This window comes from Schistocerca piceifrons, chromosome 9 (genome assembly GCF_021461385.2).
Source record: "Schistocerca piceifrons isolate TAMUIC-IGC-003096 chromosome 9, iqSchPice1.1, whole genome shotgun sequence".
Classification (NCBI taxonomy): Eukaryota; Metazoa; Arthropoda; class Insecta; order Orthoptera; family Acrididae; genus Schistocerca; species Schistocerca piceifrons.
Window position 1 is genome coordinate 74,442,477 of NC_060146.1, and position 8,081 is coordinate 74,450,557.

The window sequence follows — 8,081 nt, forward strand, 5'->3', positions numbered from 1 at the left end:
CAACTGAAAACCAGATTATCACCTTTCAAGATAACCTAGACTTCAGTCCCACCATAAAGTAGCTAACCTATTTAAGTAGAATCCACATTGTACTAAACTTATTAGCGACTCATTTTTTGACTAAGTTACGTTTCCTTCTCCAGAAATGTAATACAAATGAAACATTTTTGATTAGTAGTAGGAAAGAGCTAGATAACTTTCAAAACAATACCTTTACCCTTGTCCTCATTGTGCGCTTGCATCGCTTTTAATTGTAAATCTTTAATATTCCAGTAGAAGAAACAATCATTATTAAAGTATCTCACTAAGCATAAGCAATAGAATTTCGACAATAGTAAAGAAAAAAGTTTTGAGAACCATTCTAAGGTACAGTCACTTCAGATTCAACAGTCAGCTACAACAACAAGCTGAAGGCGTCATTACATGGAACTGCCTCGCCGTGTTAGTGGCTGAGATCTTCATTAATTGTTCTCGGATCAGCTTTTTTAAATGTTACCACATTCAACTAATAACATCTGTTTCTATAGAAAGTGTGTCGACCATAGTATATTAGATGGTGAACGTCATTACTTAGTGACTCCCTGGATTTCTGCCACCCCAAAATTAAATTCACACGTGAAACAGAAAATCAGTATCAATAATTTAGCTTCCTTCACAATCCGCTTCTAGTAGATGGGAAACTTAGGTTTGACGTTTACAGGAAACCCACCTCGAAAGATATTGTTCCTGCCTTACCTGTCGCCCTCGAAAGTTCAAATTGGCGTTTTATCATGCTATGTTTGAGGTCTCTCTAACTCCTGTTGTTACTCAAGAACATGGGGTATCAAAGAGAATCACAACTGTTACGTTATTTGAAATATAGGCCTATGTGTGAACAACTAACTGTCGGAAGCAGCAAACTCTCGAATTTTACACGCCACACTGGCGTCTGGAAGAGCAGGAATTTTTAAATCTAAGGATTACTGAATGATGGATCGGTTGCACTGGACCAAATGATTCAGCCTCATATTACTGACGTCTAAGGTCACTAGACCCAACTGATTATGTCTTGTGGAGGTTTACAAAAGACTATGTGCCTCCATTACCAACAACAACGAATGAACTGAGACATCACAACAGCAGCTGTGCAAGCTGTAACTCAAGACATGCTCACTGCAGGGTGGGAACAATCTGAATATGAATACAGCATTGACATTTGCCATGCATCTCAATGGTGGCATATTGAACACCTTTGGAAAGGTATGAAAAAAAAACTGAGTTTTCCTTTCATCAGAAAACAAAATTCATTGTGTTTGTTTACTAGTCTCAGAAATATAGACGTGCCAAAACGGATGATTTTTTGATACTGTATATAGCAGCCAGCAACTTTTTTTTGTTTTGGTTTTAGGGCGCAAAACTGCTATGGTCATTAGCGCCCGGTCCGTGACTTAGGAAACAGTAAAAAACGACAGTGGAAACCAGCAGCAATGGGAACGAAAGTCATAAACTACAAGCAGAAAGAAGGCTTAAAAATCCACTACAGAAAGGGGTTGGTTGTCCCCAAAAAAAGCTTCAAATGACTGACATTACGCTGGCACTAATAAACGCGATCGGCTGAGCGCGTGTCATCTGCTAAAGTCGACGATATATCAGGCGATAGCTGTAGACGGGAGCGTAACGGATTAAAATAGGGGCACTCAATTAAAAGGTGTCTTACCGGCCACAGCTGAGAGCAGTGGGGACAGAGTGGGGGAGGATCGCCGCTTAAAAGATGTCGATGGCTAAAAAGACAGTGCCCTATCCGGAGTCTAGTTAAAATTACCTCCTCCCGACGACGCGTTCGGGAGGAAGAGGTCCAAGCACAAGGAAGAGCTTTCACGCCCTGCAATTTATTATGGGGAAGTGTCGACCAATGCGCGTGCCATAAATGAACAACATGACGACATAAAACACTCCGTAGATCAGCGAAGGGAATCGATTGGATAGCTGGCCGAAGAAGAGACTGCAGCCTTGGCTGCAATATCGGCCGCATCATTTCCACAGATACCAACGTGTCCCGGGAGCCAGAGGAACGCCACCGAGACGCCCCCAGGTGGAGCAAGCGCAGACAGTCCTGAATCCGGTGGACCAGAGGGTGCACAGGGTAAAGAGCTTTGAGACTGAGGCGAGAGCTGAGAGAATCTGAGCAGATTACCTACTGTATCCGCTGATGGTGGCGGATGTAGTGGACAGCCTGGAGAACAGCGTAAAGCTCCGCAGTATAAACCGAACACTGGTCGGGAAGCCGAAATTGATTTGGGGTGTCGCCAACAATATAGGCACTCCCTACATCTAACGATGTTCTCGAGCAGTCTGTAAATAAATGTGGCGTCCATCATTTGTGCACATAGAGCAGCAAATGCCCGACGATAAACAAGTGAAGGAGTACCATCCTTAGGAAGTCGACAAAGGTCACGGAGCAGGCAGATCCGGGGACGGAGCCAAGGCGGTGCTGTACCCCAAGTTGTCAAGAAGGTTTTAGGAAAGCGGAAGGAAAGAGAATGGAGCAGTTGACGGAAGCGGACTCCCGGTGGTAGTAGGGAGGAGGGGCGGCCTGCATACACTACATCAAAGGAGGCGTCGAAAAAAATGTCATGGGCTGGATTAGCAGGCATGGAAGACAGATGGCTAGCATAACGACTCAGAAGGACTGCTCACCGATTGGACAGCGGAGGTTCAGCAGTCTCAGCATAATGGCTTTCCACAGGGCTGGTGTAAAAAGCTCCAGACACTAAACGTAATCCACGGTGGTGGATAGAGTCGAGACGCCGAAGAATAGACGGCCGAGCAGAGGAGTAGACTATGCTTCCATAGTCCAATTTCGAGCGCACTAAGGCGCGATAGAGGTGGAGAAGGATCACTCAGTCCGCTCCCCAGGAGGTACCATTCAGGACACGGAGGGTGTTGAGGGATCGCAGACAGCGAGCCTGAAGATAGGAAACGTGGGAGGACCAGCACAGTTTTCTGTCAAACATAAGACCCTAGAATTTAGTGACTTCTGAAAACGGAAGGTTGACAGGTCCTAGATGTAAGGAGGGTGGAAGAAACTCCTTACGTCGCCAAAAATTAACACAAACGGTCTTACTGGGAGAAAAACGGAAGCCGGTTTCGATGCTCCAAGAGTGGAGGCGATCGAGACATCCTTGAAGACGTCGATCAAGAAGGCTGGTCCGTTGACAGCTGTAGTAGATCGCAAAATCGTCCACAAAGAGGGAGCCCGAGACATCAGGAAGGAGACAATCCATAATTGGATTTATGGCAATGGCAAACAGTACCACACTCAGCACGGAGCCCTGGGGAACCCCGTTTTCTTGGGAGAAAGTATGGGAGAGAGTAGTGTTCACCCGCACCCTAAATGTGCGCTCTGCCATAAATTCGCGAAGGAAAAGGGGGAGCCGACCTCGAAAGCCCCAAGAGAACAGTGTGCGGAGGATGCCTGTCCTCCAACAGGTATCGTATGCTCTCTCCAGATCAAAAAATATTGCTACCGTTTGGCGTTTCCAGAGAAAATTGTTCATGATATAAGTGGAGAGAGCAACAAGATGGTCAACTGCAGAACGATGCTTTCGGAATCCGCATTGGTCAGGTGTTAAAAGACTGCGGGATTCCAGCCACCAAGCTAAACGGTAATTCACCATACGCTCCAAAACCTTACAGACACTACTCGTGAGAGAAATGGGGCAATAGCTAGAGGGGAGATGTTTGCCCTTTCCAGGTTTCGGAACGGGAACGACGATAGCTTCCCGCCATCGTCTGGGAAAGTACTGTCGGTCCAAATTCGATTATAAAGGCGAAGGAGGTAACGCAGACAATGGGTTGATAAATGCAGCAACATTTGGACGTGGATACCATCTGGTCCTGGGGCGGAGGAGCGAGAAGAAGAGAGTGCTTGTTGGAGTTCCCGCATGGAGAAAACAGTATTGTAGCTTTCGCGATTTTGAGAGGAGAAAGCAAGATGTCGCACTTCCGCTGCACATTTCTTCGGGAGAAACGCTGGCGGGTAATTTGAAGAGCTCGAAATCTCAGCAAAGTGCTGACCCAATGAGTTAGAAATTGCGACGGGGTCCACTAATGTATCATGCGCGACAATGAGCCCAGAGACCGGGGAGAAACTAGGCGCGCTTGAGAACCGTCGGAGCCGACTCCAAACTTCCGAGTAGGGAGTGAAGGTGTTAAATGAGCTAATAAAGAATTTCCAGCTTGCCTTCTTGCTATCGCGGATGACAAGACGGCATCGCGCACGGAACTGCTTATAGCGGATACAGTTGGCCAAAGTAGGATGGTGGCGGAAAATGCGAAGAGCACGTCGCCGCTCACGTATTGCGTCACGGCATGCCTCGTTCCACCAAGGAACTGGGGGGCGCCGGGGCAATTCGGAGGTGCGTGGTATTGAACGTTCCGCAGCTGTAAGAATAACGTCAGTAATATGTGTGACCTCATCGTCGACGCTGGGAAAGCGACGGTCATCGAATGTCGCTAGAGACGAAAACAGTGTCCAATCGGCTTGGGCAAACTTCCAGTGTCGCGGGCGCATATATGGCAGTTGAGGCTGCAGTCTAAGGACACATGGAAAGTGGTCACTCGAGTGTGTATCATCAAGGGCGCACCATTCGAAGCGCCGAGCTAGCGGAACAGTACCGACCGCAAGGTCTAAATGAGATAAATTTGTCGTGGAAGCAGACAAAAATGTGGGGACCCCAGAATTGAGGCAAACTAGATCCGCTTGGTGGAAGACGTCTAGCAATAGTGAGCCACGTGGACAAGGATGTGGAGACCCCCAAAGCGGGTGGTGGGCATTAAAGTCCCCAACCAGCAAATATGGGGGTGGAAGCTGATGAAGGAGATCAGCTCGTGCCATTTGTGTGGACGATGGAACGTATACAGTACAAAGAGAGAACGTGTATCCAGAAAGGGAAAGACGGACGGCGACAGCTTGGAAGGAAGAGTGTAAATGGATTGGGTGATAATGGAGAGTTTCATGGAGAAGAATCGTGAGTCCTCCATGTGCTGAAGTGCCTTCAACAGAGGGGAGATCATATCAGACGGACTGAAAATGAAGGAGAACAAAGCGGTCATGGGGACGCAGCTTTGTTTCCTGAAGACAGAAGATGACCGGCGAGTAGGATCGCAAGAGGATCGACAATTCATCCCGATTGGCTCGAATACCACGGATATTCCAGTGGATAATGGACATAGGGTGAACAGAAAATGGAGGAATGTGACTAAGGTCGCTGTCAACTCCACGACTGCTCAGAGCTCGCGACCGACAGCATGGAATGGCATTCAGCCGAAAACAGAAGATTCTGATCCATAGGTTGGTCAGGAGCAGCTGCCACCAGCGATCGGCTGGTTGATCGGCCGCCAGCAGTGCGCCTCGGCGACACAGAAGATGGCCGAGGGGATTTCCGCCAGGTGGTGCTGTAGAGGGGACACGCCTTGGTGGAGAAGGAGATGAACTGGGTTTCTTTGTAACCTTGTTGGAATTATGATGTTTAGAAGAAGGAGGAACCGATGGTTGTGAATTTGGGGTACGTAAGAAATCTTCACGAGTATGCTCTTTTTCGAAGTCTTAGTGTCTGACTTTTGGGCTCGAGATTTAGCAGAACCCGACGAAGGGTGAGCCAGAGAGTGGGCAGGCGAAAGTGGTGAGGTTGAACGGGCGATCTTTGCGCTGGCCGATCTGACGACCGTTGCACTAAAGGTGAGGTCGCAAGTCTGCGTGGCCGCCTCCTTTGTTGGCCGAGGAGAAGCAAAGACAGTGCCGTATTTTCCTGTCTGATGCACGGTGGGCTGTCGACTGGCGAATAATTTTCGAGCAGCTAAGGTCGACACCTTTTCCTTCACTCTAATTTCCTGGATGAGCTTTTCGTCCGTAAAAACGGGGCAATCTCGAGAGGAAGCAGCGTGGTCACCCATACAGTTAATGCAGCGAGGGGATGGAGGTGGACAAGCACCCTCATGGGCATCCTTGCCACATGTAACACATTTGGCCGGATTGGAACAGGACTGGCTGGTGTGATTGAACCACTGACACCAATAGCAACGCGTAGGGTTTGGGATGTAAGGGCGAACGGAAATTATCTCATAGCCTGCTTTGATTTTCGATGGGAGTTGAACTTTGTCAAATGTCAAGAAGACAGTGCGGGTTGGAATGATGTTCGTATCAACCCTTTTCATAACCTTATGAACAGCCGTTACGTCCTGGTAAGACAGGTAGTGCTGAATTTCAGCGTCAGACAATCCATCAAGGGAGCGTGTATAAACGACTCCACGCGAGGAATTTAAAGTACAGTGCGGTTCCACCCAGACAGGGAAGGTGTGTAGTAGTGAGGTACGCAGCAATTTTTGTGCCTGGAGGGCACTGACTGTTTCTAGCAACAGGGTGCCATTCCGTAATCGGGAACAAGACTTTACAGGACCTGCATTTGCGTCGACACCTTTCTGAATAATGAAAGGGTTGACCGTGGAGAACTCGTGACCTTCGTCAGACCGAGAAACAACAAGGAACTGTGGCAACGATGGAAGAACTGTGTGGCTGAGACTCGGTGAACTTACGCTTGTGAGCAGACGTAGTGGAAGGTGAGGAAACCATTGCGGAAGAATCCCCCATGATTACCGGCGTCTCCGATGGCGCGCTCCTCCCTTGTGGGGGCCCTCTCTGACGGCACTCCCGCCTTAGGTGATTGTTCACACCTCAGGTCACACCTCCCGACAAACGGACGGACGGACCAATCGGCACTTTCGGAAGGTATCAGCTCGGGTAATCACCCCTCCCTGGGCCTGGCCGTTACCAGGGGGTACGTACGTGTCCTACCTGTCTACCCGGGGTGGGGAATTACGCGTTACCCCGTCACCGGCTACGCATGGAAGTGCGTGGGTCGGCCTTCAGACACGCACAGGGAGGAAAAAAGAGAAACGGAAAGGAAAGAAGAGGGGTCTCAAACGCCGCAGCGGAGAAAAGTGCAAGGAGGAGAGGGAAGGAAAAGAGAAGGACAGAGGAAGGACGAAGACTTGCAAGTATAGAAAGCAAGGAATTTGTAACAGTTTCGAGCGTCCGTCTCCGGACGTAGGCACAAACCATACTCCCAGAGGGGGAGAAGGGGAAGGAAAGAGCCAGAGGTGAGGGGGGGGGGGGCGAAGATGGGGGACAGGGAAGGATGCAGAAAGGGAGGGTATGCAGCCCGGAAAGGAAGGAGGGCTACATTAGCTCGGGGTCCCGTGCTCGCTACGCACGTATCCACAAAAGAGTTGTGGACCCCCTGGGGGGCAGCCAGCAACTGATGTCCGGTTACTCTTATATCAAACCTTAAAATGCGAAAACTAGTAATCATTCCACTTACGCAATTAAAATGGCTGTGCCCATCGTGTTGGTATGTGGCCCAATTTTCAGTCATTTTGAGCATCTACCGTATTAACACCTAGCAGCCTATAAGATTCATTCTCTTTTTGGCAGCTACCTGCGAGTGACAGACAGCAGAATCGTTTTTTCTTGCATGTTGCACTGTCGCCATATTTCGTGAGAACCAAATTATCGTGGAGGTAAAAAGAGGGAAGATCGCAACACAGAGTTATGCCACACACTGTTTTGACAGTGGGTGGGGCCTGCCGCCATCTTAAATAGATCAAACCATTTACAGATTCCTGTTTACGATTGCTTCATGTTCATTATTTCGTGTGAACGAAAAGCTGTTTTTAACACCGAAAAGTACAGTGCTTACATGAACAACAGTGTTACATTTCACACGTTGAAATTTTGCCTATGATTCGTAATTCAGTGTACGACCAGTAGTAGCAATTTACAGGGTAAAAAATGTAAACTTTAAACATGTTCCAGAATTGCGCAATACTACAAATGTGATCTCAAACTCTTAGATCCCTAAAACGTGTGGAAGTCGTCATTTTTAATAAGGATAGACTAACCTGTGTAACATATATGCCTGCCTTTCCAGCAATATGCTATCTACTTATTTTTGCCAGGCTGTTTCTGACAGATTCTGTCAGGTTTTTTTTTTTTTTTTTTTTTTTTTTTACGAATAACCAAACATACCACAATTGGAATGTAC